Source organism: Schistocerca piceifrons, chromosome 2, assembly GCF_021461385.2.
Source record: "Schistocerca piceifrons isolate TAMUIC-IGC-003096 chromosome 2, iqSchPice1.1, whole genome shotgun sequence".
Classification (NCBI taxonomy): domain Eukaryota; kingdom Metazoa; phylum Arthropoda; class Insecta; order Orthoptera; family Acrididae; genus Schistocerca; species Schistocerca piceifrons.
In genome coordinates, this window is record NC_060139.1 from 199151057 (window position 1) to 199175757 (window position 24701).

Sequence of the window (24701 nt, forward strand, 5' to 3'; positions counted from 1 at the left end):
AAGTAAACATTTTCCCGCTGAAGCGTTGAAACGCTGTGGATAACAAACAAGAAATACGTTGGCGCCCTAGCAACAGCACCACCATGTCACAGAAAATTAAATGCCCCGGGTGAGGATCGAACTCACGACCTTAAGATTATGAGACTTACGCGCTGCCTACTGCGCTACCGAGGCACGGGTGCACCGCTTGTCCTGGAAACTGGGTAAACACCTTACCCAATATTAGACGTAGAGACACTGTACTTCCTGGATAACGTGTTCTGTTGCTACACGTGCACTGCCGGCCCAGTTGATTGCGGTGCTGCTGCTGCTGTTGCAACGATAGGCAGCACTCCTTGTCGTTGAAGTTCAGTGCCTCGGAGGCACCCGGACCCAGCAACTTGTGAGGCCAGGCCGACGCTAGTCTGTAGAACATGATGCGAGCGTCCTAGTGGGGACCCGCGAGTGCTGCGTTCTCGGTCCTTCTCAAGGGAAATCCAGCTACACATTCTTGTGGATCGTGCATCTCAAGCGCTCAAGCCACGCGGCAGCATTATCGCGGGAAAAGCAAAATGATGCATCGGCCGGGAATCGAACCCGGGCCGCCCGCGTGGCAGGCGAGCATTCTACCACTGAACCACCGATGCTCGGGCCAGCGGTAACTTGACGCTGCTTGCCGCGCAGATGTCTCAAGGGAAAGTGGGACTGCCGTCAAGCGCCGTAGCATTCTGTGGAAAAGATGCTGCAGACGCTGAATCCTGCACTGCACTGCTCTGCTTAAAAATGCCGCCAGAACGCGGTCCTCTGCGTACTCTTGCGTTGCCGGCGCCCAACTCTTGCCAAAGGATGCGAAGTGTGCGCGGATACGCTGTCCGAATGCGTCTGGATGTGCTCCCCTAGCCTGCCTCGAAATGCGCCTGCCAGGTACGATCACCTTCGGCCGCTGCCGACTGGCGGGAAGCCGACACAGCGCGGACGCGCGGCGCTCGCTTGTGCGGTGGTGGTGTAATGGTCAGCATAGTTGCCTTCCAAGCAGTTGATCCGGGTTCGATTCCCGGCCACCGCAGCAGGCTTTTAATTTCGCGTATGAGTACTTTTGCCACGCGCTCTTAAATTATTGTTTTTTCGCCCTCTTACTCGCTGCATACCAGCCCTTAGTGTGTCTCGACTTGTCTCGACTTTGCTCGGCTGACGCGAGAGCTGACGCTCTCAAATCGGCCTATATCAAAACGACAAGCACGAGAAACGACTGAGAGAGGTAAGGAGGGACACACAGCACGCCCCCTTCATTTCACGGTGGCGTCTCCCTGACCGAATCGGGCTGTAGCTCCGAAAAGAAAGGAGAAACAAAAATAGGAAGTAAAAGTGCCAATAGCGCCCTGTGTTCCCATGCGCTCACCCGCCCAAGTACTGACAAGGGCCAAAGTTGTTACGCATCGGCAATCGGACATTTTCTTTCATTTTCTCTTTATCGGTTGAGAACCAGTGTATTCAAGATATTATGGCCATTGCCGAGTGAATGCTGTAGCGCTCCCCGACGAGTCGGGTTCGGATCCTCTATCAACTTCCACGCAGGGTGATGATCTTTTGGTCACCACACTCGCCAGCTGAAATCGGCGCCGCCTTTTCGTAGTAGGAAAAGAGTAGTGGCCCGTGGGGGGATCGAACCCACGACCTTCGCGTTATTAGCACGACGCTCTAACCAACTGAGCTAACGGGCCTCGGCAGATGCAGTTGCTCAGCCCTACGCTGGAAACAGGTGGCATGAAGCCGCACACCATTTCTATGGTCGTCGTGTGTCTGCTTCCCTAGTCTATATTCTGCTGACGGTCACGAAACAGTAGCTATATTGCGAGCAGGACGGGAAACGGCCGCTCGGACAGCTCAAACTTGTCACGATTCGTGTGGAAAAAATTCCGTTCCGGTACCGGGAATCGAACCCGGGCCTCCTGGGTGAAAGCCAGGTATCCTAGCCACTAGACCACACCGGATGTGGCCGTTTCGTTCGACCGTTCGTACGGTCGCTTGTCGCATTTCGTGTCGAGTGCCGCGTCGGCGCCCCCCTCTCTTTGCGAGCATCTTTGCACATACTGACTGGCAAGGCGCGCACCTCAAACGTCGCAGAGCAATGCTTTTGGCTTCACGCTCTGCTGGGAGAAGAGGAAAAGGGAAGCTGTAAGTAGCAATAACAGGAAGTAAACATTTTCCCGCTGAAGCGTTGAAACGCTGTGGATAACAAACAAGAAATACGTTGGCGCCCTAGCAACAGCACCACCATGTCACAGAAAATTAAATGCCCCGGGTGAGGATCGAACTCACGACCTTAAGATTATGAGACTTACGCGCTGCCTACTGCGCTACCGAGGCACGGGTGCACCGCTTGTCCTGGAAACTGGGTAAACACCTTACCCAATATTAGACGTAGAGACACTGTACTTCCTGGATAACGTGTTCTGTTGCTACACGTGCACTGCCGGCCCAGTTGATTGCGGTGCTGCTGCTGCTGTTGCAACGATAGGCAGCACTCCTTGTCGTTGAAGTTCAGTGCCTCGGAGGCACCCGGACCCAGCAACTTGTGAGGCCAGGCCGACGCTAGTCTGTAGAACATGATGCGAGCGTCCTAGTGGGGACCCGCGAGTGCTGCGTTCTCGGTCCTTCTCAAGGGAAATCCAGCTACACATTCTTGTGGATCGTGCATCTCAAGCGCTCAAGCCACGCGGCAGCATTATCGCGGGAAAAGCAAAATGATGCATCGGCCGGGAATCGAACCCGGGCCGCCCGCGTGGCAGGCGAGCATTCTACCACTGAACCACCGATGCTCGGGCCAGCGGTAACTTGACGCTGCTTGCCGCGCAGATGTCTCAAGGGAAAGTGGGACTGCCGTCAAGCGCCGTAGCATTCTGTGGAAAAGATGCTGCAGACGCTGAATCCTGCACTGCACTGCTCTGCTTAAAAATGCCGCCAGAACGCGGTCCTCTGCGTACTCTTGCGTTGCCGGCGCCCAACTCTTGCCAAAGGATGCGAAGTGTGCGCGGATACGCTGTCCGAATGCGTCTGGATGTGCTCCCCTAGCCTGCCTCGAAATGCGCCTGCCAGGTACGATCACCTTCGGCCGCTGCCGACTGGCGGGAAGCCGACACAGCGCGGACGCGCGGCGCTCGCTTGTGCGGTGGTGGTGTAATGGTCAGCATAGTTGCCTTCCAAGCAGTTGATCCGGGTTCGATTCCCGGCCACCGCAGCAGGCTTTTAATTTCGCGTATGAGTACTTTTGCCACGCGCTCTTAAATTATTGTTTTTTCGCCCTCTTACTCGCTGCATACCAGCCCTTAGTGTGTCTCGACTTGTCTCGACTTTGCTCGGCTGACGCGAGAGCTGACGCTCTCAAATCGGCCTATATCAAAACGACAAGCACGAGAAACGACTGAGAGAGGTAAGGAGGGACACACAGCACGCCCCCTTCATTTCACGGTGGCGTCTCCCTGACCGAATCGGGCTGTAGCTCCGAAAAGAAAGGAGAAACAAAAATAGGAAGTAAAAGTGCCAATAGCGCCCTGTGTTCCCATGCGCTCACCCGCCCAAGTACTGACAAGGGCCAAAGTTGTTACGCATCGGCAATCGGACATTTTCTTTCATTTTCTCTTTATCGGTTGAGAACCAGTGTATTCAAGATATTATGGCCATTGCCGAGTGAATGCTGTAGCGCTCCCCGACGAGTCGGGTTCGGATCCTCTATCAACTTCCACGCAGGGTGATGATCTTTTGGTCACCACACTCGCCAGCTGAAATCGGCGCCGCCTTTTCGTAGTAGGAAAAGAGTAGTGGCCCGTGGGGGGATCGAACCCACGACCTTCGCGTTATTAGCACGACGCTCTAACCAACTGAGCTAACGGGCCTCGGCAGATGCAGTTGCTCAGCCCTACGCTGGAAACAGGTGGCATGAAGCCGCACACCATTTCTATGGTCGTCGTGTGTCTGCTTCCCTAGTCTATATTCTGCTGACGGTCACGAAACAGTAGCTATATTGCGAGCAGGACGGGAAACGGCCGCTCGGACAGCTCAAACTTGTCACGATTCGTGTGGAAAAAATTCCGTTCCGGTACCGGGAATCGAACCCGGGCCTCCTGGGTGAAAGCCAGGTATCCTAGCCACTAGACCACACCGGATGTGGCCGTTTCGTTCGACCGTTCGTACGGTCGCTTGTCGCATTTCGTGTCGAGTGCCGCGTCGGCGCCCCCCTCTCTTTGCGAGCATCTTTGCACATACTGACTGGCAAGGCGCGCACCTCAAACGTCGCAGAGCAATGCTTTTGGCTTCACGCTCTGCTGGGAGAAGAGGAAAAGGGAAGCTGTAAGTAGCAATAACAGGAAGTAAACATTTTCCCGCTGAAGCGTTGAAACGCTGTGGATAACAAACAAGAAATACGTTGGCGCCCTAGCAACAGCACCACCATGTCACAGAAAATTAAATGCCCCGGGTGAGGATCGAACTCACGACCTTAAGATTATGAGACTTACGCGCTGCCTACTGCGCTACCGAGGCACGGGTGCACCGCTTGTCCTGGAAACTGGGTAAACACCTTACCCAATATTAGACGTAGAGACACTGTACTTCCTGGATAACGTGTTCTGTTGCTACACGTGCACTGCCGGCCCAGTTGATTGCGGTGCTGCTGCTGCTGTTGCAACGATAGGCAGCACTCCTTGTCGTTGAAGTTCAGTGCCTCGGAGGCACCCGGACCCAGCAACTTGTGAGGCCAGGCCGACGCTAGTCTGTAGAACATGATGCGAGCGTCCTAGTGGGGACCCGCGAGTGCTGCGTTCTCGGTCCTTCTCAAGGGAAATCCAGCTACACATTCTTGTGGATCGTGCATCTCAAGCGCTCAAGCCACGCGGCAGCATTATCGCGGGAAAAGCAAAATGATGCATCGGCCGGGAATCGAACCCGGGCCGCCCGCGTGGCAGGCGAGCATTCTACCACTGAACCACCGATGCTCGGGCCAGCGGTAACTTGACGCTGCTTGCCGCGCAGATGTCTCAAGGGAAAGTGGGACTGCCGTCAAGCGCCGTAGCATTCTGTGGAAAAGATGCTGCAGACGCTGAATCCTGCACTGCACTGCTCTGCTTAAAAATGCCGCCAGAACGCGGTCCTCTGCGTACTCTTGCGTTGCCGGCGCCCAACTCTTGCCAAAGGATGCGAAGTGTGCGCGGATACGCTGTCCGAATGCGTCTGGATGTGCTCCCCTAGCCTGCCTCGAAATGCGCCTGCCAGGTACGATCACCTTCGGCCGCTGCCGACTGGCGGGAAGCCGACACAGCGCGGACGCGCGGTGCTCGCTTGTGCGGTGGTGGTGTAATGGTCAGCATAGTTGCCTTCCAAGCAGTTGATCCGGGTTCGATTCCCGGCCACCGCAGCAGGCTTTTAATTTCGCGTATGAGTACTTTTGCCACGCGCTCTTAAATTATTGTTTTTTCGCCTTCTTACTCGCTGCATACCAGCCCTTAGTGTGTCTCGACTTGTCTCGACTTTGCTCGGCTGACGCGAGAGCTGACGCTCTCAAATCGGCCTATATCAAAACGACAAGCACGAGAAACGACTGAGAGAGGTAAGGAGGGACACACAGCACGCCCCCTTCATTTCACGGTGGCGTCTCCCTGACCGAATCGGGCTGTAGCTCCGAAAAGAAAGGAGAAACAAAAATAGGAAGTAAAAGTGCCAATAGCGCCCTGTGTTCCCATGCGCTCACCCGCCCAAGTACTGACAAGGGCCAAAGTTGTTACGCATCGGCAATCGGACATTTTCTTTCATTTTCTCTTTATCGGTTGAGAACCAGTGTATTCAAGATATTATGGCCATTGCCGAGTGAATGCTGTAGCGCTCCCCGACGAGTCGGGTTCGGATCCTCTATCAACTTCCACGCAGGGTGATGATCTTTTGGTCACCACACTCGCCAGCTGAAATCGGCGCCGCCTTTTCGTAGTAGGAAAAGAGTAGTGGCCCGTGGGGGGATCGAACCCACGACCTTCGCGTTATTAGCACGACGCTCTAACCAACTGAGCTAACGGGCCTCGGCAGATGTAGTTGCTCAGCCCTACGCTGGAAACAGGTGGCATGAAGCCGCACACCATTTCTATGGTCGTCGTGTGTCTGCTTCCCTAGTCTATATTCTGCTGACGGTCACGAAACAGTAGCTATATTGCGAGCAGGACGGGAAACGGCCGCTCGGACAGCTCAAACTTGTCACGATTCGTGTGGAAAAAATTCCGTTCCGGTACCGGGAATCGAACCCGGGCCTCCTGGGTGAAAGCCAGGTATCCTAGCCACTAGACCACACCGGATGTGGCCGTTTCGTTCGACCGTTCGTACGGTCGCTTGTCGCATTTCGTGTCGAGTGCCGCGTCGGCGCCCCCCTCTCTTTGCGAGCATCTTTGCACATACTGACTGGCAAGGCGCGCACCTCAAACGTCGCAGAGCAATGCTTTTGGCTTCACGCTCTGCTGGGAGAAGAGGAAAAGGGAAGCTGTAAGTAGCAATAACAGGAAGTAAACATTTTCCCGCTGAAGCGTTGAAACGCTGTGGATAACAAACAAGAAATACGTTGGCGCCCTAGCAACAGCACCACCATGTCACAGAAAATTAAATGCCCCGGGTGAGGATCGAACTCACGACCTTAAGATTATGAGACTTACGCGCTGCCTACTGCGCTACCGAGGCACGGGTGCACCGCTTGTCCTGGAAACTGGGTAAACACCTTACCCAATATTAGACGTAGAGACACTGTACTTCCTGGATAACGTGTTCTGTTGCTACACGTGCACTGCCGGCCCAGTTGATTGCGGTGCTGCTGCTGCTGTTGCAACGATAGGCAGCACTCCTTGTCGTTGAAGTTCAGTGCCTCGGAGGCACCCGGACCCAGCAACTTGTGAGGCCAGGCCGACGCTAGTCTGTAGAACATGATGCGAGCGTCCTAGTGGGGACCCGCGAGTGCTGCGTTCTCGGTCCTTCTCAAGGGAAATCCAGCTACACATTCTTGTGGATCGTGCATCTCAAGCGCTCAAGCCACGCGGCAGCATTATCGCGGGAAAAGCAAAATGATGCATCGGCCGGGAATCGAACCCGGGCCGCCCGCGTGGCAGGCGAGCATTCTACCACTGAACCACCGATGCTCGGGCCAGCGGTAACTTGACGCTGCTTGCCGCGCAGATGTCTCAAGGGAAAGTGGGACTGCCGTCAAGCGCCGTAGCATTCTGTGGAAAAGATGCTGCAGACGCTGAATCCTGCACTGCACTGCTCTGCTTAAAAATGCCGCCAGAACGCGGTCCTCTGCGTACTCTTGCGTTGCCGGCGCCCAACTCTTGCCAAAGGATGCGAAGTGTGCGCGGATACGCTGTCCGAATGCGTCTGGATGTGCTCCCCTAGCCTGCCTCGAAATGCGCCTGCCAGGTACGATCACCTTCGGCCGCTGCCGACTGGCGGGAAGCCGACACAGCGCGGACGCGCGGTGCTCGCTTGTGCGGTGGTGGTGTAATGGTCAGCATAGTTGCCTTCCAAGCAGTTGATCCGGGTTCGATTCCCGGCCACCGCAGCAGGCTTTTAATTTCGCGTATGAGTACTTTTGCCACGCGCTCTTAAATTATTGTTTTTTCGCCTTCTTACTCGCTGCATACCAGCCCTTAGTGTGTCTCGACTTGTCTCGACTTTGCTCGGCTGACGCGAGAGCTGACGCTCTCAAATCGGCCTATATCAAAACGACAAGCACGAGAAACGACTGAGAGAGGTAAGGAGGGACACACAGCACGCCCCCTTCATTTCACGGTGGCGTCTCCCTGACCGAATCGGGCTGTAGCTCCGAAAAGAAAGGAGAAACAAAAATAGGAAGTAAAAGTGCCAATAGCGCCCTGTGTTCCCATGCGCTCACCCGCCCAAGTACTGACAAGGGCCAAAGTTGTTACGCATCGGCAATCGGACATTTTCTTTCATTTTCTCTTTATCGGTTGAGAACCAGTGTATTCAAGATATTATGGCCATTGCCGAGTGAATGCTGTAGCGCTCCCCGACGAGTCGGGTTCGGATCCTCTATCAACTTCCACGCAGGGTGATGATCTTTTGGTCACCACACTCGCCAGCTGAAATCGGCGCCGCCTTTTCGTAGTAGGAAAAGAGTAGTGGCCCGTGGGGGGATCGAACCCACGACCTTCGCGTTATTAGCACGACGCTCTAACCAACTGAGCTAACGGGCCTCGGCAGATGCAGTTGCTCAGCCCTACGCTGGAAACAGGTGGCATGAAGCCGCACACCATTTCTATGGTCGTCGTGTGTCTGCTTCCCTAGTCTATATTCTGCTGACGGTCACGAAACAGTAGCTATATTGCGAGCAGGACGGGAAACGGCCGCTCGGACAGCTCAAACTTGTCACGATTCGTGTGGAAAAAATTCCGTTCCGGTACCGGGAATCGAACCCGGGCCTCCTGGGTGAAAGCCAGGTATCCTAGCCACTAGACCACACCGGATGTGGCCGTTTCGTTCGACCGTTCGTACGGTCGCTTGTCGCATTTCGTGTCGAGTGCCGCGTCGGCGCCCCCCTCTCTTTGCGAGCATCTTTGCACATACTGACTGGCAAGGCGCGCACCTCAAACGTCGCAGAGCAATGCTTTTGGCTTCACGCTCTGCTGGGAGAAGAGGAAAAGGGAAGCTGTAAGTAGCAATAACAGGAAGTAAACATTTTCCCGCTGAAGCGTTGAAACGCTGTGGATAACAAACAAGAAATACGTTGGCGCCCTAGCAACAGCACCACCATGTCACAGAAAATTAAATGCCCCGGGTGAGGATCGAACTCACGACCTTAAGATTATGAGACTTACGCGCTGCCTACTGCGCTACCGAGGCACGGGTGCACCGCTTGTCCTGGAAACTGGGTAAACACCTTACCCAATATTAGACGTAGAGACACTGTACTTCCTGGATAACGTGTTCTGTTGCTACACGTGCACTGCCGGCCCAGTTGATTGCGGTGCTGCTGCTGCTGTTGCAACGATAGGCAGCACTCCTTGTCGTTGAAGTTCAGTGCCCCGGAGGCACCCGGACCCAGCAACTTGTGAGGCCAGGCCGACGCTAGTCTGTAGAACATGATGCGAGCGTCCTAGTGGGGACCCGCGAGTGCTGCGTTCTCGGTCCTTCTCAAGGGAAATCCAGCTACACATTCTTGTGGATCGTGCATCTCAAGCGCTCAAGCCACGCGGCAGCATTATCGCGGGAAAAGCAAAATGATGCATCGGCCGGGAATCGAACCCGGGCCGCCCGCGTGGCAGGCGAGCATTCTACCACTGAACCACCGATGCTCGGGCCAGCGGTAACTTGACGCTGCTTGCCGCGCAGATGTCTCAAGGGAAAGTGGGACTGCCGTCAAGCGCCGTAGCATTCTGTGGAAAAGATGCTGCAGACGCTGAATCCTGCACTGCACTGCTCTGCTTAAAAATGCCGCCAGAACGCGGTCCTCTGCGTACTCTTGCGTTGCCGGCGCCCAACTCTTGCCAAAGGATGCGAAGTGTGCGCGGATACGCTGTCCGAATGCGTCTGGATGTGCTCCCCTAGCCTGCCTCGAAATGCGCCTGCCAGGTACGATCACCTTCGGCCGCTGCCGACTGGCGGGAAGCCGACACAGCGCGGACGCGCGGTGCTCGCTTGTGCGGTGGTGGTGTAATGGTCAGCATAGTTGCCTTCCAAGCAGTTGATCCGGGTTCGATTCCCGGCCACCGCAGCAGGCTTTTAATTTCGCGTATGAGTACTTTTGCCACGCGCTCTTAAATTATTGTTTTTTCGCCTTCTTACTCGCTGCATACCAGCCCTTAGTGTGTCTCGACTTGTCTCGACTTTGCTCGGCTGACGCGAGAGCTGACGCTCTCAAATCGGCCTATATCAAAACGACAAGCACGAGAAACGACTGAGAGAGGTAAGGAGGGACACACAGCACGCCCCCTTCATTTCACGGTGGCGTCTCCCTGACCGAATCGGGCTGTAGCTCCGAAAAGAAAGGAGAAACAAAAATAGGAAGTAAAAGTGCCAATAGCGCCCTGTGTTCCCATGCGCTCACCCGCCCAAGTACTGACAAGGGCCAAAGTTGTTACGCATCGGCAATCGGACATTTTCTTTCATTTTCTCTTTATCGGTTGAGAACCAGTGTATTCAAGATATTATGGCCATTGCCGAGTGAATGCTGTAGCGCTCCCCGACGAGTCGGGTTCGGATCCTCTATCAACTTCCACGCAGGGTGATGATCTTTTGGTCACCACACTCGCCAGCTGAAATCGGCGCCGCCTTTTCGTAGTAGGAAAAGAGTAGTGGCCCGTGGGGGGATCGAACCCACGACCTTCGCGTTATTAGCACGACGCTCTAACCAACTGAGCTAGCGGGCCTCGGCAGATGCAGTTGCTCAGCCCTACGCTGGAAACAGGTGGCATGAAGCCGCACACCATTTCTATGGTCGTCGTGTGTCTGCTTCCCTAGTCTATATTCTGCTGACGGTCACGAAACAGTAGCTATATTGCGAGCAGGACGGGAAACGGCCGCTCGGACAGCTCAAACTTGTCACGATTCGTGTGGAAAAAATTCCGTTCCGGTACCGGGAATCGAACCCGGGCCTCCTGGGTGAAAGCCAGGTATCCTAGCCACTTTTTTTTTTTTTTTTTTTTTTTTTTTTTTTTTTTTTTTTTTGTTTTTTGAGGGCCTCCCTTCTCCCCTTACAGCCCTCCTTGCGCTCTCCATGAATGCCGTCCTTGGCGAGCTTCATCAGCTATAGTCAAAAGAAATCAAAGTCTCCAGATTCACTGGCGTCGTACAACAGTACACAAAAAGAATACTGGTTCTTCCGGATTACAAGGAGTTCATTGCCTCGTCTTCTTTGTAATATAAGTGCAACGAAAAATAGAAATCTCTCTCAAAACAAGGGGAAAAAAAAAAAATGTCTCTTCCCGCAAAAAACAAATAATGAGGAATAAGAAAGAAAAGAAAACCTCAGGTTCTTCAAGCGCCATAGGTGAAACGATAACGAAAATAGTATTCAGTGTTCGCTTGTACTTGGGAACTTCACCGTGGAAATGTTAACAGTAATGGCGGATTGACTTTAGAATCACCCAATTCCCTGTTTCTCAAACAGTATTTTTAACATGTTTCCAAAATCCCTTTTAATGTGCGGGAACTGGGTACTTCGCCAATATGCCGTTTCCATATAAGCAGTAAAGGCAGTAATATTGTCTTCTCCGTGGTTAGTGATGACGTAATTGACAAAATGACCCAGCATCCACATAACAGTATTGTTTTTCGTTGTGGGGTAATACCGTGTATCAGGCCACAGGAGGATATCAGTTGTATAAAGACTTTCAGTGCTACGTGTGAGCAGCGCCAATCGTTTCCGCACCCAATGCCAGTTGAACTGATGCCCGCAGCAAGTAAACCTGTGCCTCAGAGTGTCAACGAATCCACATTTGAGGCAGTTGTCAGTAGCACTTAAGCCAATGCGGTTGAGTTTTTCGTTGGTTGGAACAAGATTGTGGACAACTTTATACCAGGCGGAAATCACATCGGAGGAATGAATTTTTAGAGTAATATTGGTCCACACTGCCGTCCAGACGATTCTTGGGTAGTGCATTTCAATTGTAGTTGGAGCTTCGTACTTCTGCCACTGAGCAAGTAAGAACACTGTCGTGAGACAAGGACTTATGAAAACACTGTCACCTAAGTAACTAATTTCGAGGTAATAAACACCGACATGTTGCAATTGAAAGTTGAGTTTACCGATGTCAATTGGCGGTTTCATACATTTAGGGCGAACAATGCGAAACAGCTTCGATGTGATAGTATGGGGCATCGTGGTAATTATCGCAGTTGTTCGTTTTATATAGAGTGCTGTCGCCTTTCGACGGATATCATTGAGTTGCAGGCCCCCAGCTGGCACTGACTTAGACAGTGTGGTATAGGTTAACTTAAAAATATGACCGAGCCACACAAACCTGCTGGACAAACGCATGATCTTATGGGCTTGCATTTTGGGAAGAGGGAACACCTGAGCGACATAATAAGCTTTACAGAGTATGTAGGTATTCAAAATCCTGATCTTCTGGAGGATATTTGTCGATCGCCATGTGTTTTCCACTATAGCTCCCTGTATTCGATTGGCAGTAAGTTTCCAGTTTTTAGCTGCCATACGTAAGGGACACCTATCGATGATGATACCCAGAGCAACATGTTGTTCGACGATCTGCGCCCACGGTATAGCAAGAGATTCGAAGCCCCGTAAGCGTAGAACCTTACATTTACCCTCACTGAGTTTCGCCCCAGAAGCAGTGCTGTAAGTATCAATCTCAGCCCGCAATTGGGCCACTTCAGACTCATGACGTAGGATAACAGCAACATCATCGGCGTAAGCCCTCACAGTAAGATTGCTCCCTAAGACAGAAAGGCCACTTAATGTGAGACACAATCTCTTCAGAAATGGCTCGAGCGACAAAACAAAGAGCGACATCGACAACGGACTGCCTTGCGGTACACCGCGTCGTATGCTAACAGCTTGTGTCAGCTGACCGTTAACTGTGATCCTAGCAGTAATGCCGGTTATCATATTCCGAATGACTGCCACAGCTCGTTCTTCGAGTCCAATTCGTTGCAGGATGCGTTCTAAATAGTGATGACTAACGCGGTCAAAAGCTTTGCAAAAGTCAAGAAAAAGGAAAGCACATTTGATGTTGGTTACGGCCGCTACTGAAATAACGTCTCTGTACTCTGCAACCGGAGTCATAATGGATCTCCCTGGAAGGCAAGACTGATGTGAATGAATAACTTTTCCAAGGATGGGGGTCATTCTGCTATTAATCGCTCGGGCAATCGTTTTATAATCAAAGTTCAATAATGTGATTGGACGGAGATTATCAACTCGCTTGTGACCAGTTCTCTTCGGGACTAAAACAATTCTACCCACTTTCAAGTCGGCAGGAAGAGGACCACCACTCATGACTTCATTAACAATTTCAGTAAAAGTACCACCAAGGACATTCCAGAATTTGGTATAAAATTCCTTGGGCAAACCATCAGGACCAGGCGATTTAAAGGAAGGCGACTTGGAGATCAAGGCTAAAACTTCCTCGGGAGTGAAATCCGATAAAAAGTCGACATTGTCAGCAGGACTAATCGCCCGATCAAAAACATTGACCACTGCACTGACAGCAGGTTCATTGACAATCTCACTGGAATACAGTCGTTGGAAATGTTGGTGAATTTCACTAATAATGGCCGCTTGAGTAGAGAGTAATTCCCCATTATCTCTTTCCAAAACATCAATGAAAGCCCGGCGGCGGCGTGATAAATGCTTGAATAAATGGTACATAGATGTCATTTCGTCGGCTAAAACAGATTTAGGTTTGGATTTAACTTTCAGACCTTCCAATTGTTGACGCTTCAAGCTGACAAGTTTAGCCTTGACACGTTGAATTGATGGAAAGTTAGTGTTGGTCGCAGTGGATGAATCATACAATTGTCGCAACACAGTGTAGTAAAACTCAAAGGTCTTCTTGCAGGCGCGTGCTTTCTGAGCACTATAATAAATGAGACTTTTTCGAAGCTTTGGTTTGGCAACAGTGGTCCACCACATCGCTTTAGTCGGATAAAAAGTGATGGAACGCAAACAAGTTTCCCACACATGTCTGATAACGTCAAATAATTCAGCGTCCGCCAGATGCGATATGTTTAACATCCACGGGGAACGAAATAATTTGGTAGGCTGTCGATTTAAGTGAACTGTTGCCGCAACAGCGCAATGGTCGGTAAAACTAGCCGGGATTACGTCAACCGCTAGGAGTCGGTCACTGATACAGTCCGATAGATAAAGTCTATCCAGACGGCTGCATGAAGCAACGGTGAAAAAAGTGAATTTAACTAAAGTAGGATACTTCAGTTCCCAAGCATCTTTCAGCTTAATATTCTTAACGAGCTCGTGCAGTTCTTTACAGTAGTTAAAATTAGGGGACTGATCGTTTTTACGTAGAACACAGTTAAAGTCACCTCCTATTATCAGGTTTTGAGGACTTCCCCGCAACAGATACGTAACATCCTCCTTATAAAAACGTGACCGTTCGAATTTGTTGCTGTTGCCTGACGGGGCATATAAGTTAACAAGGGTGACATCAAAAATTTTACAGCCCACTCCTCGACCGGAATCTAAAAACTCGATCTCCCCAACTGGAATACCTTCCCGTATTAAAAGTGCGGTACCTGTACTTTCCTCAGGAGCAACGTTTGATATGGTTTTAAAACCAGAGATGAAGAGATTCAAAACAGTAACTTCCTGTAACAACACAATATCAGCGTCAGATTCGTATAGAAACTGCTGTAGGGCCGCAATTTTGAGATCAGATCGAATCTTATTTATGTTCAGGGAGACGAATTTGTACGCTTGTGCCATTAGTACAGTGAGGTACGGAAAGGGTCACTAAACAACACTGGTCGCATTACAAGGGCATAGAAACTTCGGAATGGTCTGCATTGTCGGGAGGATCACGAACAGTCACTTGGGTATCGTAGGGTTTGTTTTTCTTCCGTACTGCGTTGACGTTCGGTTGAACTTTGGTCCTACTACGTGCTCTGCTAGGGAACACATCGGCAGACGGAGGCGTGGGAGGGTCCTGAGTGACTTCGCAGTCCATAACGTGATGTGACGCCTCAGCCATCTGATCTGCAGAAAGAACTGACTCAGAAGGTGGACAAGTTTGTTTGTTGTCACTAGCACGAACTTCGTGTTTGTTTGTAGACGGACTTTGACTTCCTTCAGTTTGTACACAAATACTGCCTTCCTCGTTATGCTTATCGGGAGCACGCGCTTGTTGTGATTCGTCCTGTGGTGACGTCGCGACTTCAGGCGGCGGGCTCGGCTGTTGTGATGCCAAAGCTGCCTGTACGTCACTCGGAATGACGTCAATAGCCGCAACGTCGACAGCTGCGTGCGACGGTTCAGAAAAACGTGAGTTAGTAACCGTAACCGGCATCTCTTTCGGGACGTCATGTTCTAATTCCTGGAGATCTTCGTCCGGACTATCATCATCACACGTTCGTCGCCGTTTGTGGCTCAGCAGCTGCACGTCAGATTTGGAAGCAGGCGGATCGGTAACCGGTTTTGAAGGAAAGGGTGGAAAGTCGGCAACAGGCAAACCAGGCTCCGGGGGCAATATTTCACTATCACTAGGGCGTTCGATGTCCGTGATTGGGGCCTCCCTAACAAGATCGGCCAATGTCAATTTTCTACGCTGTTCCAAAGTACTTTTGAGAACAAAGACACGTTTAGGGCAGTTCGTACGCAAGTGGCCAGTTTCGTTACAAATAAAGCATGTGCCTGGTTGCCCACTGTACGTGACATGCACTTTATACCCACAAACAATAAGATGGGAGGGGATATCTTGCTTGACGTGCATTTCGACTGACCGGACGCCACTAAAACACTGTAACCGATGTTGGCTAGACCAACGTTCGTTACGGATTTGCTTGACCTCCCCATACTTCGTCAAAATCTCACGTAAATAACAGTTTTCAACTTCCGGCGGCAGGTTGTACACACGGACATTTTTATATTCTACATCAGCATTGGATATGAGAACAGTACTCACCGAGGCGTCACGATGACGGAACTCAGCTCTGCTACCATGTTTTAACAGAATCCTCTCCAGTAACACAGGGTTTAACAACTTGACGAAGAAACAGTAGAGATCTGTGTCGTAATAGGCAGTATGAACCTGGTCAGACGTAATACCAATGACATCCACTATGAAATCGTGAACTTCCATGGAACTCGGTTGAACATGACGTGTAGACTTGTCAAATTCGAAACACAGAGTACATTTCCTGGGGAACAACCTGGACGACATATCCACTTATTAAACGGTCGAGACCGCTAACACAGAACGACACAAAACACTAAAAGCGAAGTGAAGTGACGGAAACACAAGACAGCAAATCTAGCAAACAACGGAAACAACGAAAGTAGTCACAGCTTGCACACGCTATTGCGGAGCGAAGACACAACACGTGCGACCTGCACGGCGTCGCAAGCGGAACTGAGCCACTAGACCACACCGGATGTGGCCGTTTCGTTCGACCGTTCGTACGGTCGCTTGTCGCATTTCGTGTCGAGTGCCGCGTCGGCGCCCCCCTCTCTTTGCGAGCATCTTTGCACATACTGACTGGCAAGGCGCGCACCTCAAACGTCGCAGAGCAATGCTTTTGGCTTCACGCTCTGCTGGGAGAAGAGGAAAAGGGAAGCTGTAAGTAGCAATAACAGGAAGTAAACATTTTCCCGCTGAAGCGTTGAAACGCTGTGGATAACAAACAAGAAATACGTTGGCGCCCTAGCAACAGCACCACCATGTCACAGAAAATTAAATGCCCCGGGTGAGGATCGAACTCACGACCTTAAGATTATGAGACTTACGCGCTGCCTACTGCGCTACCGAGGCACGGGTGCACCGCTTGTCCTGGAAACTGGGTAAACACCTTACCCAATATTAGACGTAGAGACACTGTACTTCCTGGATAACGTGTTCTGTTGCTACACGTGCACTGCCGGCCCAGTTGATTGCGGTGCTGCTGCTGCTGTTGCAACGATAGGCAGCACTCCTTGTCGTTGAAGTTCAGTGCCTCGGAGGCACCCGGACCCAGCAACTTGTGAGGCCAGGCCGACGCTAGTCTGTAGAACATGATGCGAGCGTCCTAGTGGGGACCCGCGAGTGCTGCGTTCTCGGTCCTTCTCAAGGGAAATCCAGCTACACATTCTTGTGGATCGTGCATCTCAAGCGCTCAAGCCACGCGGCAGCATTATCGCGGGAAAAGCAAAATGATGCATCGGCCGGGAATCGAACCCGGGCCGCCCGCGTGGCAGGCGAGCATTCTACCACTGAACCACCGATGCTCGGGCCAGCGGTAACTTGACGCTGCTTGCCGCGCAGATGTCTCAAGGGAAAGTGGGACTGCCGTCAAGCGCCGTAGCATTCTGTGGAAAAGATGCTGCAGACGCTGAATCCTGCACTGCACTGCTCTGCTTAAAAATGCCGCCAGAACGCGGTCCTCTGCGTACTCTTGCGTTGCCGGCGCCCAACTCTTGCCAAAGGATGCGAAGTGTGCGCGGATACGCTGTCCGAATGCGTCTGGATGTGCTCCCCTAGCCTGCCTCGAAATGCGCCTGCCAGGTACGATCACCTTCGGCCGCTGCCGACTGGCGGGAAGCCGACACAGCGCGGACGCGCGGTGCTCGCTTGTGCGGTGGTGGTGTAATGGTCAGCATAGTTGCCTTCCAAGCAGTTGATCCGGGTTCGATTCCCGGCCACCGCAGCAGGCTTTTAATTTCGCGTATGAGTACTTTTGCCACGCGCTCTTAAATTATTGTTTTTTCGCCTTCTTACTCGCTGCATACCAGCCCTTAGTGTGTCTCGACTTGTCTCGACTTTGCTCGGCTGACGCGAGAGCTGACGCTCTCAAATCGGCCTATATCAAAACGACAAGCACGAGAAACGACTGAGAGAGGTAAGGAGGGACACACAGCACGCCCCCTTCATTTCACGGTGGCGTCTCCCTGACCGAATCGGGCTGTAGCTCCGAAAAGAAAGGAGAAACAAAAATAGGAAGTAAAAGTGCCAATAGCGCCCTGTGTTCCCATGCGCTCACCCGCCCAAGTACTGACAAGGGCCAAAGTTGTTACGCATCGGCAATCGGACATTTTCTTTCATTTTCTCTTTATCGGTTGAGAACCAGTGTATTCAAGATATTATGGCCATTGCCGAGTGAATGCTGTAGCGCTCCCCGACGAGTCGGGTTCGGATCCTCTATCAACTTCCACGCAGGGTGATGATCTTTTGGTCACCACACTCGCCAGCTGAAATCGGCGCCGCCTTTTCGTAGTAGGAAAAGAGTAGTGGCCCGTGGGGGGATCGAACCCACGACCTTCGCGTTATTAGCACGACGCTCTAACCAACTGAGCTAGCGGGCCTCGGCAGATGCAGTTGCTCAGCCCTACGCTGGAAACAGGTGGCATGAAGCCGCACACCATTTCTATGGTCGTCGTGTGTCTGCTTCCCTAGTCTATATTCTGCTGACGGTCACGAAACAGTAGCTATATTGCGAGCAGGACGGGAAACGGCCGCTCGGACAGCTCAAACTTGTCACGATTCGTGTGGAAAAAATTCCGTTCCGGTACCGGGAATCGAACCCGGGCCTCCTGGGTGAAAGCCAGGTATCCTAGCCACTAGACCACACCGGATGTGGCCGTTTCGTTCGACCGTTCGTACGGTCGCTTGTCGCATTTCGTGTCGAGTGCCGCGTCGGCGCCCCCCTCTCTTTGCGAGCATCTTTGCACATACTGACTGGCAAGGCGCGCACCTCAAACGTCGCAGAGCAATGCTTTTGGCTTCACGCTCTGCTGGGAGAAGAGGAAAAGGGAAGCTGTAAGTAGCAATAACAGGAAGTAAACATTTTCCCGCTGAAGCGTTGAAACGCTGTGGATAACAAACAAGAAATACGTTGGCGCCCTAGCAACAGCACCACCATGTCACAGAAAATTAAATGCCCCGGGTGAGGATCGAACTCACGACCTTAAGATTATGAGACTTACGCGCTGCCTACTGCGCTACCGAGGCACGGGTGCACCGCTTGTCCTGGAAACTGGGTAAACACCTTACCCAATATTAGACGTAGAGACACTGTACTTCCTGGATAACGTGTTCTGTTGCTACACGTGCACTGCCGGCCCAGTTGATTGCGGTGCTGCTGCTGCTGTTGCAACGATAGGCAGCACTCCTTGTCGTTGAAGTTCAGTGCCTCGGAGGCACCCGGACCCAGCAACTTGTGAGGCCAGGCCGACGCTAGTCTGTAGAACATGATGCGAGCGTCCTAGTGGGGACCCGCGAGTGCTGCGTTCTCGGTCCTTCTCAAGGGAAATCCAGCTACACATTCTTGTGGATCGTGCATCTCAAGCGCTCAAGCCACGCGGCAGCATTATCGCGGGAAAAGCAAAATGATGCATCGGCCGGGAATCGAACCCGGGCCGCCCGCGTGGCAGGCGAGCATTCTACCACTGAACCACCGATGCTCGGGCCAGCGGTAACTTGACGCTGCTTGCCGCGCAGATGTCTCAAGGGAAAGTGGGACTGCCGTCAAGCGCCGTAGCATTCTGTGGAAAAGATGCTGCAGACGCTGAATCCTGCACTGCACTGCTCTGCTTAAAAATGCCGCCAGAACGCGGTCCTCTGCGTACTCTTGCGTTGCCGGCGCCCAACTCTTGCCAAAGGATGCGAAGTGTGCGCGGATACGCTGTCCGAATGCGTCTGGATGTGCTCCCCTAGCCTGCCTCGAAATGCGCCTGCCAGGTACGATCACCTTCGGCCGCTGCCGACTGGCGGGAAGCCGACACAGCGCGGACGCGCGGCGCTCGCTTGTGCGGTGGTGGTGTAATGGTCAGCATAGTTGCCTTCCAAGCAGTTGATCCGGGTTCGATTCCCGGCCACCGCAGCAGGCTTTTAATTTCGCGTATGAGTACTTTTGCCACGCGCTCTTAAATTATTGTTTTTTCGCCCTCTTACTCGCTGCATACCAGCCCTTAGTGTGTCTCGACTTGTCTCGACTTTGCTCGGCTGACGCGAGAGCTGACGCTCTCAAATCGGCCTATATCAAAACGACAAGCACGAGAAACGACTGAGAGAGGTAAGGAGGGACACACAGCACGCCCCCTTCATTTCACGGTGGCGTCTCCCTGACCGAATCGGGCTGTAGCTCCGAAAAGAAAGGAGAAACAAAAATAGGAAGTAAAAGTGCCAATAGCGCCCTGTGTTCCCATGCGCTCACCCGCCCAAGTACTGACAAGGGCCAAAGTTGTTACGCATCGGCAATCGGACATTTTCTTTCATTTTCTCTTTATCGGTTGAGAACCAGTGTATTCAAGATATTATGGCCATTGCCGAGTGAATGCTGTAGCGCTCCCCGACGAGTCGGGTTCGGATCCTCTATCAACTTCCACGCAGGGTGATGATCTTTTGGTCACCACACTCGCCAGCTGAAATCGGCGCCGCCTTTTCGTAGTAGGAAAAGAGTAGTGGCCCGTGGGGGGATCGAACCCACGACCTTCGCGTTATTAGCACGACGCTCTAACCAACTGAGCTAGCGGGCCTCGGCAGATGCAGTTGCTCAGCCCTACGCTGGAAACAGGTGGCATGAAGCCGCACACCATTTCTATGGTCGTCGTGTGTCTGCTTCCCTAGTCTATATTCTGCTGACGGTCACGAAACAGTAGCTATATTGCGAGCAGGACGGGAAACGGCCGCTCGGACAGCTCAAACTTGTCACGATTCGTGTGGAAAAAATTCCGTTCCGGTACCGGGAATCGAACCCGGGCCTCCTGGGTGAAAGCCAGGTATCCTAGCCACTAGACCACACCGGATGTGGCCGTTTCGTTCGACCGTTCGTACGGTCGCTTGTCGCATTTCGTGTCGAGTGCCGCGTCGGCGCCCCCCTCTCTTTGCGAGCATTTTTGCACATACTGACTGGCAAGGCGCGCACCTCAAACGTCGCAGAGCAATGCTTTTGGCTTCACGCTCTGCTGGGAGAAGAGGAAAAGGGAAGCTGTAAGTAGCAATAACAGGAAGTAAACATTTTCCCGCTGAAGCGTTGAAACGCTGTGGATAACAAACAAGAAATACGTTGGCGCCCTAGCAACAGCACCACCATGTCACAGAAAATTAAATGCCCCGGGTGAGGATCGAACTCACGACCTTAAGATTATGAGACTTACGCGCTGCCTACTGCGCTACCGAGGCACGGGTGCACCGCTTGTCCTGGAAACTGGGTAAACACCTTACCCAATATTAGACGTAGAGACACTGTACTTCCTGGATAACGTGTTCTGTTGCTACACGTGCACTGCCGGCCCAGTTGATTGCGGTGCTGCTGCTGCTGTTGCAACGATAGGCAGCACTCCTTGTCGTTGAAGTTCAGTGCCTCGGAGGCACCCGGACCCAGCAACTTGTGAGGCCAGGCCGACGCTAGTCTGTAGAACATGATGCGAGCGTCCTAGTGGGGACCCGCGAGTGCTGCGTTCTCGGTCCTTCTCAAGGGAAATCCAGCTACACATTCTTGTGGATCGTGCATCTCAAGCGCTCAAGCCACGCGGCAGCATTATCGCGGGAAAAGCAAAATGATGCATCGGCCGGGAATCGAACCCGGGCCGCCCGCGTGGCAGGCGAGCATTCTACCACTGAACCACCGATGCTCGGGCCAGCGGTAACTTGACGCTGCTTGCCGCGCAGATGTCTCAAGGGAAAGTGGGACTGCCGTCAAGCGCCGTAGCATTCTGTGGAAAAGATGCTGCAGACGCTGAATCCTGCACTGCACTGCTCTGCTTAAAAATGCCGCCAGAACGCGGTCCTCTGCGTACTCTTGCGTTGCCGGCGCCCAACTCTTGCCAAAGGATGCGAAGTGTGCGCGGATACGCTGTCCGAATGCGTCTGGATGTGCTCCCCTAGCCTGCCTCGAAATGCGCCTGCCAGGTACGATCACCTTCGGCCGCTGCCGACTGGCGGGAAGCCGACACAGCGCGGACGCGCGGTGCTCGCTTGTGCGGTGGTGGTGTAATGGTCAGCATAGTTGCCTTCCAAGCAGTTGATCCGGGTTCGATTCCCGGCCACCGCAGCAGGCTTTTAATTTCGCGTATGAGTACTTTTGCCACGCGCTCTTAAATTATTGTTTTTTCGCCCTCTTACTCGCTGCATACCAGCCCTTAGTGTGTCTCGACTTGTCTCGACTTTGCTCGGCTGACGCGAGAGCTGACGCTCTCAAATCGGCCTATATCAAAACGACAAGCACGAGAAACGACTGAGAGAGGTAAGGAGGGACACACAGCACGCCCCCTTCATTTCACGGTGGCGTCTCCCTGACCGAATCGGGCTGTAGCTCCGAAAAGAAAGGAGAAACAAAAATAGGAAGTAAAAGTGCCAATAGCGCCCTGTGTTCCCATGCGCTCACCCGCCCAAGTACTGACAAGGGCCAAAGTTGTTACGCATCGGCAATCGGACATTTTCTTTCATTTTCTCTTTATCGGTTGAGAACCAGTGTATTCAAGATATTATGGCCATTGCCGAGTGAATGCTGTAGCGCTCCCCGACGAGTCGGGTTCGGATCCTCTATCAACTTCCACGCAGGGTGATGATCTTTTGGTCACCACACTCGCCAGCTGAAATCGGCGCCGCCTTTTCGTAGTAGGAAAAGAGTAGTGGCCCGTGGGGGGATCGAACCCACGACCTTCGCGTTATTAGCACGACGCTCTAACCAACTGAGCTAGCGGGCCTCGGCAGATGCAGTTGCTCAGCCCTACGCTGGAAACAGGTGGCATGAAGCCGCACACCATTTCTATGGTCGTCGTGTGTCTGCTTCCCTAGTCTATATTCTGCTGACGGTCACGAAACAGTAGCTATATTGCGAGCAGGACGGGAAACGGCCGCTCGGACAGCTCAAACTTGTCACGATTCGTGTGGAAAAAATTCCGTTCCGGTACCGGGAATCGAACCCGGGCCTCCTGGGTGAAAGCCAGGTATCCTAGCCACTAGACCACACCGGATGTGGCCGTTTCGTTCGACCGTTCGTACGGTCGCTTGTCGCATTTCGTGTCGAGTGCCGCGTCGGCGCCCCCCTCTCTTTGCGAGCATTTTTGCACATACTGACTGGCAAGGCGCGCACCTCAAACGTCGCAGAGCAATGCTTTTGGCTTCACGCTCTGCTGGGAGAAGAGGAAAAGGGAAGCTGTAAGTAGCAATAACAGGAAGTAAACATTTTCCCGCTGAAGCGTTGAAACGCTGTGGATAACAAACAAGAAATACGTTGGCGCCCTAGCAACAGCACCACCATGTCACAGAAAATTAAATGCCCCGGGTGAGGATCGAACTCACGACCTTAAGATTATGAGACTTACGCGCTGCCTACTGCGCTACCGAGGCACGGGTGCACCGCTTGTCCTGGAAACTGGGTAAACACCTTACCCAATATTAGACGTAGAGACACTGTACTTCCTGGATAACGTGTTCTGTTGCTACACGTGCACTGCCGGCCCAGTTGATTGCGGTGCTGCTGCTGCTGTTGCAACGATAGGCAGCACTCCTTGTCGTTGAAGTTCAGTGCCTCGGAGGCACCCGGACCCAGCAACTTGTGAGGCCAGGCCGACGCTAGTCTGTAGAACATGATGCGAGCGTCCTAGTGGGGACCCGCGAGTGCTGCGTTCTCGGTCCTTCTCAAGGGAAATCCAGCTACACATTCTTGTGGATCGTGCATCTCAAGCGCTCAAGCCACGCGGCAGCATTATCGCGGGAAAAGCAAAATGATGCATCGGCCGGGAATCGAACCCGGGCCGCCCGCGTGGCAGGCGAGCATTCTACCACTGAACCACCGATGCTCGGGCCAGCGGTAACTTGACGCTGCTTGCCGCGCAGATGTCTCAAGGGAAAGTGGGACTGCCGTCAAGCGCCGTAGCATTCTGTGGAAAAGATGCTGCAGACGCTGAATCCTGCACTGCACTGCTCTGCTTAAAAATGCCGCCAGAACGCGGTCCTCTGCGTACTCTTGCGTTGCCGGCGCCCAACTCTTGCCAAAGGATGCGAAGTGTGCGCGGATACGCTGTCCGAATGCGTCTGGATGTGCTCCCCTAGCCTGCCTCGAAATGCGCCTGCCAGGTACGATCACCTTCGGCCGCTGCCGACTGGCGGGAAGCCGACACAGCGCGGACGCGCGGCGCTCGCTTGTGCGGTGGTGGTGTAATGGTCAGCATAGTTGCCTTCCAAGCAGTTGATCCGGGTTCGATTCCCGGCCACCGCAGCAGGCTTTTAATTTCGCGTATGAGTACTTTTGCCACGCGCTCTTAAATTATTGTTTTTTCGCCCTCTTACTCGCTGCATACCAGCCCTTAGTGTGTCTCGACTTGTCTCGACTTTGCTCGGCTGACGCGAGAGCTGACGCTCTCAAATCGGCCTATATCAAAACGACAAGCACGAGAAACGACTGAGAGAGGTAAGGAGGGACACACAGCACGCCCCCTTCATTTCACGGTGGCGTCTCCCTGACCGAATCGGGCTGTAGCTCCGAAAAGAAAGGAGAAACAAAAATAGGAAGTAAAAGTGCCAATAGCGCCCTGTGTTCCCATGCGCTCACCCGCCCAAGTACTGACAAGGGCCAAAGTTGTTACGCATCGGCAATCGGACATTTTCTTTCATTTTCTCTTTATCGGTTGAGAACCAGTGTATTCAAGATATTATGGCCATTGCCGAGTGAATGCTGTAGCGCTCCCCGACGAGTCGGGTTCGGATCCTCTATCAACTTCCACGCAGGGTGATGATCTTTTGGTCACCACACTCGCCAGCTGAAATCGGCGCCGCCTTTTCGTAGTAGGAAAAGAGTAGTGGCCCGTGGGGGGATCGAACCCACGACCTTCGCGTTATTAGCACGACGCTCTAACCAACTGAGCTAGCGGGCCTCGGCAGATGCAGTTGCTCAGCCCTACGCTGGAAACAGGTGGCATGAAGCCGCACACCATTTCTATGGTCGTCGTGTGTCTGCTTCCCTAGTCTATATTCTGCTGACGGTCACGAAACAGTAGCTATATTGCGAGCAGGACGGGAAACGGCCGCTCGGACAGCTCAAACTTGTCACGATTCGTGTGGAAAAAA

At 52.7% G+C, this 24701-nt stretch overlaps 43 non-coding genes across 43 annotated transcripts; 9 read left to right on the plus strand and 34 right to left on the minus strand.

Annotated features, from left to right (window-relative positions):
- Positions 1-101: 101 nt before the first annotated feature.
- On the minus strand, positions 102-174 carry Trnam-cau. The gene has a single exon. It is a non-coding gene; the product is annotated as a tRNA-Met (tRNA).
- A 381-nt stretch (positions 175-555) lies between these two features.
- Trnag-gcc lies at positions 556-626 on the minus strand. Its single transcript has one exon. It is a non-coding gene; the product is annotated as a tRNA-Gly (tRNA).
- A 347-nt stretch (positions 627-973) lies between these two features.
- On the plus strand, positions 974-1045 carry Trnag-ucc. Its single transcript has one exon. It is a non-coding gene; the product is annotated as a tRNA-Gly (tRNA).
- A 581-nt stretch (positions 1046-1626) lies between these two features.
- Positions 1627-1700, minus strand: Trnai-aau. The gene has a single exon. It is a non-coding gene; the product is annotated as a tRNA-Ile (tRNA).
- A 198-nt stretch (positions 1701-1898) lies between these two features.
- On the minus strand, positions 1899-1970 carry Trnae-uuc. The gene has a single exon. It is a non-coding gene; the product is annotated as a tRNA-Glu (tRNA).
- Positions 1971-2273: 303 nt separating this feature from the next.
- Trnam-cau lies at positions 2274-2346 on the minus strand. Its single transcript has one exon. It is a non-coding gene; the product is annotated as a tRNA-Met (tRNA).
- Positions 2347-2727: 381 nt separating this feature from the next.
- Positions 2728-2798, minus strand: Trnag-gcc. The gene has a single exon. It is a non-coding gene; the product is annotated as a tRNA-Gly (tRNA).
- Positions 2799-3145: 347 nt separating this feature from the next.
- Trnag-ucc lies at positions 3146-3217 on the plus strand. Its single transcript has one exon. It is a non-coding gene; the product is annotated as a tRNA-Gly (tRNA).
- Positions 3218-3798: 581 nt separating this feature from the next.
- Positions 3799-3872, minus strand: Trnai-aau. Its single transcript has one exon. It is a non-coding gene; the product is annotated as a tRNA-Ile (tRNA).
- Positions 3873-4070: 198 nt separating this feature from the next.
- On the minus strand, positions 4071-4142 carry Trnae-uuc. The gene has a single exon. It is a non-coding gene; the product is annotated as a tRNA-Glu (tRNA).
- A 303-nt stretch (positions 4143-4445) lies between these two features.
- Positions 4446-4518, minus strand: Trnam-cau. The gene has a single exon. It is a non-coding gene; the product is annotated as a tRNA-Met (tRNA).
- A 381-nt stretch (positions 4519-4899) lies between these two features.
- Positions 4900-4970, minus strand: Trnag-gcc. Its single transcript has one exon. It is a non-coding gene; the product is annotated as a tRNA-Gly (tRNA).
- A 347-nt stretch (positions 4971-5317) lies between these two features.
- Positions 5318-5389, plus strand: Trnag-ucc. Its single transcript has one exon. It is a non-coding gene; the product is annotated as a tRNA-Gly (tRNA).
- Positions 5390-5970: 581 nt separating this feature from the next.
- Trnai-aau lies at positions 5971-6044 on the minus strand. Its single transcript has one exon. It is a non-coding gene; the product is annotated as a tRNA-Ile (tRNA).
- Positions 6045-6242: 198 nt separating this feature from the next.
- On the minus strand, positions 6243-6314 carry Trnae-uuc. The gene has a single exon. It is a non-coding gene; the product is annotated as a tRNA-Glu (tRNA).
- Positions 6315-6617: 303 nt separating this feature from the next.
- Positions 6618-6690, minus strand: Trnam-cau. The gene has a single exon. It is a non-coding gene; the product is annotated as a tRNA-Met (tRNA).
- Positions 6691-7071: 381 nt separating this feature from the next.
- Positions 7072-7142, minus strand: Trnag-gcc. Its single transcript has one exon. It is a non-coding gene; the product is annotated as a tRNA-Gly (tRNA).
- A 347-nt stretch (positions 7143-7489) lies between these two features.
- Trnag-ucc lies at positions 7490-7561 on the plus strand. Its single transcript has one exon. It is a non-coding gene; the product is annotated as a tRNA-Gly (tRNA).
- Positions 7562-8142: 581 nt separating this feature from the next.
- On the minus strand, positions 8143-8216 carry Trnai-aau. The gene has a single exon. It is a non-coding gene; the product is annotated as a tRNA-Ile (tRNA).
- A 198-nt stretch (positions 8217-8414) lies between these two features.
- Trnae-uuc lies at positions 8415-8486 on the minus strand. Its single transcript has one exon. It is a non-coding gene; the product is annotated as a tRNA-Glu (tRNA).
- A 303-nt stretch (positions 8487-8789) lies between these two features.
- Positions 8790-8862, minus strand: Trnam-cau. Its single transcript has one exon. It is a non-coding gene; the product is annotated as a tRNA-Met (tRNA).
- Positions 8863-9243: 381 nt separating this feature from the next.
- On the minus strand, positions 9244-9314 carry Trnag-gcc. The gene has a single exon. It is a non-coding gene; the product is annotated as a tRNA-Gly (tRNA).
- Positions 9315-9661: 347 nt separating this feature from the next.
- Trnag-ucc lies at positions 9662-9733 on the plus strand. The gene has a single exon. It is a non-coding gene; the product is annotated as a tRNA-Gly (tRNA).
- A 581-nt stretch (positions 9734-10314) lies between these two features.
- On the minus strand, positions 10315-10388 carry Trnai-aau. The gene has a single exon. It is a non-coding gene; the product is annotated as a tRNA-Ile (tRNA).
- A 6005-nt stretch (positions 10389-16393) lies between these two features.
- On the minus strand, positions 16394-16466 carry Trnam-cau. The gene has a single exon. It is a non-coding gene; the product is annotated as a tRNA-Met (tRNA).
- Positions 16467-16847: 381 nt separating this feature from the next.
- Trnag-gcc lies at positions 16848-16918 on the minus strand. Its single transcript has one exon. It is a non-coding gene; the product is annotated as a tRNA-Gly (tRNA).
- Positions 16919-17265: 347 nt separating this feature from the next.
- Trnag-ucc lies at positions 17266-17337 on the plus strand. The gene has a single exon. It is a non-coding gene; the product is annotated as a tRNA-Gly (tRNA).
- Positions 17338-17918: 581 nt separating this feature from the next.
- Positions 17919-17992, minus strand: Trnai-aau. Its single transcript has one exon. It is a non-coding gene; the product is annotated as a tRNA-Ile (tRNA).
- Positions 17993-18190: 198 nt separating this feature from the next.
- Positions 18191-18262, minus strand: Trnae-uuc. The gene has a single exon. It is a non-coding gene; the product is annotated as a tRNA-Glu (tRNA).
- Positions 18263-18565: 303 nt separating this feature from the next.
- Positions 18566-18638, minus strand: Trnam-cau. Its single transcript has one exon. It is a non-coding gene; the product is annotated as a tRNA-Met (tRNA).
- A 381-nt stretch (positions 18639-19019) lies between these two features.
- Trnag-gcc lies at positions 19020-19090 on the minus strand. The gene has a single exon. It is a non-coding gene; the product is annotated as a tRNA-Gly (tRNA).
- Positions 19091-19437: 347 nt separating this feature from the next.
- Positions 19438-19509, plus strand: Trnag-ucc. The gene has a single exon. It is a non-coding gene; the product is annotated as a tRNA-Gly (tRNA).
- A 581-nt stretch (positions 19510-20090) lies between these two features.
- Trnai-aau lies at positions 20091-20164 on the minus strand. Its single transcript has one exon. It is a non-coding gene; the product is annotated as a tRNA-Ile (tRNA).
- A 198-nt stretch (positions 20165-20362) lies between these two features.
- Positions 20363-20434, minus strand: Trnae-uuc. The gene has a single exon. It is a non-coding gene; the product is annotated as a tRNA-Glu (tRNA).
- Positions 20435-20737: 303 nt separating this feature from the next.
- Trnam-cau lies at positions 20738-20810 on the minus strand. The gene has a single exon. It is a non-coding gene; the product is annotated as a tRNA-Met (tRNA).
- Positions 20811-21191: 381 nt separating this feature from the next.
- Positions 21192-21262, minus strand: Trnag-gcc. The gene has a single exon. It is a non-coding gene; the product is annotated as a tRNA-Gly (tRNA).
- Positions 21263-21609: 347 nt separating this feature from the next.
- On the plus strand, positions 21610-21681 carry Trnag-ucc. The gene has a single exon. It is a non-coding gene; the product is annotated as a tRNA-Gly (tRNA).
- A 581-nt stretch (positions 21682-22262) lies between these two features.
- Trnai-aau lies at positions 22263-22336 on the minus strand. Its single transcript has one exon. It is a non-coding gene; the product is annotated as a tRNA-Ile (tRNA).
- Positions 22337-22534: 198 nt separating this feature from the next.
- Trnae-uuc lies at positions 22535-22606 on the minus strand. Its single transcript has one exon. It is a non-coding gene; the product is annotated as a tRNA-Glu (tRNA).
- A 303-nt stretch (positions 22607-22909) lies between these two features.
- On the minus strand, positions 22910-22982 carry Trnam-cau. Its single transcript has one exon. It is a non-coding gene; the product is annotated as a tRNA-Met (tRNA).
- A 381-nt stretch (positions 22983-23363) lies between these two features.
- Positions 23364-23434, minus strand: Trnag-gcc. Its single transcript has one exon. It is a non-coding gene; the product is annotated as a tRNA-Gly (tRNA).
- Positions 23435-23781: 347 nt separating this feature from the next.
- Trnag-ucc lies at positions 23782-23853 on the plus strand. Its single transcript has one exon. It is a non-coding gene; the product is annotated as a tRNA-Gly (tRNA).
- A 581-nt stretch (positions 23854-24434) lies between these two features.
- On the minus strand, positions 24435-24508 carry Trnai-aau. Its single transcript has one exon. It is a non-coding gene; the product is annotated as a tRNA-Ile (tRNA).
- Between the last annotated feature and the right edge of the window lie 193 nt (positions 24509-24701).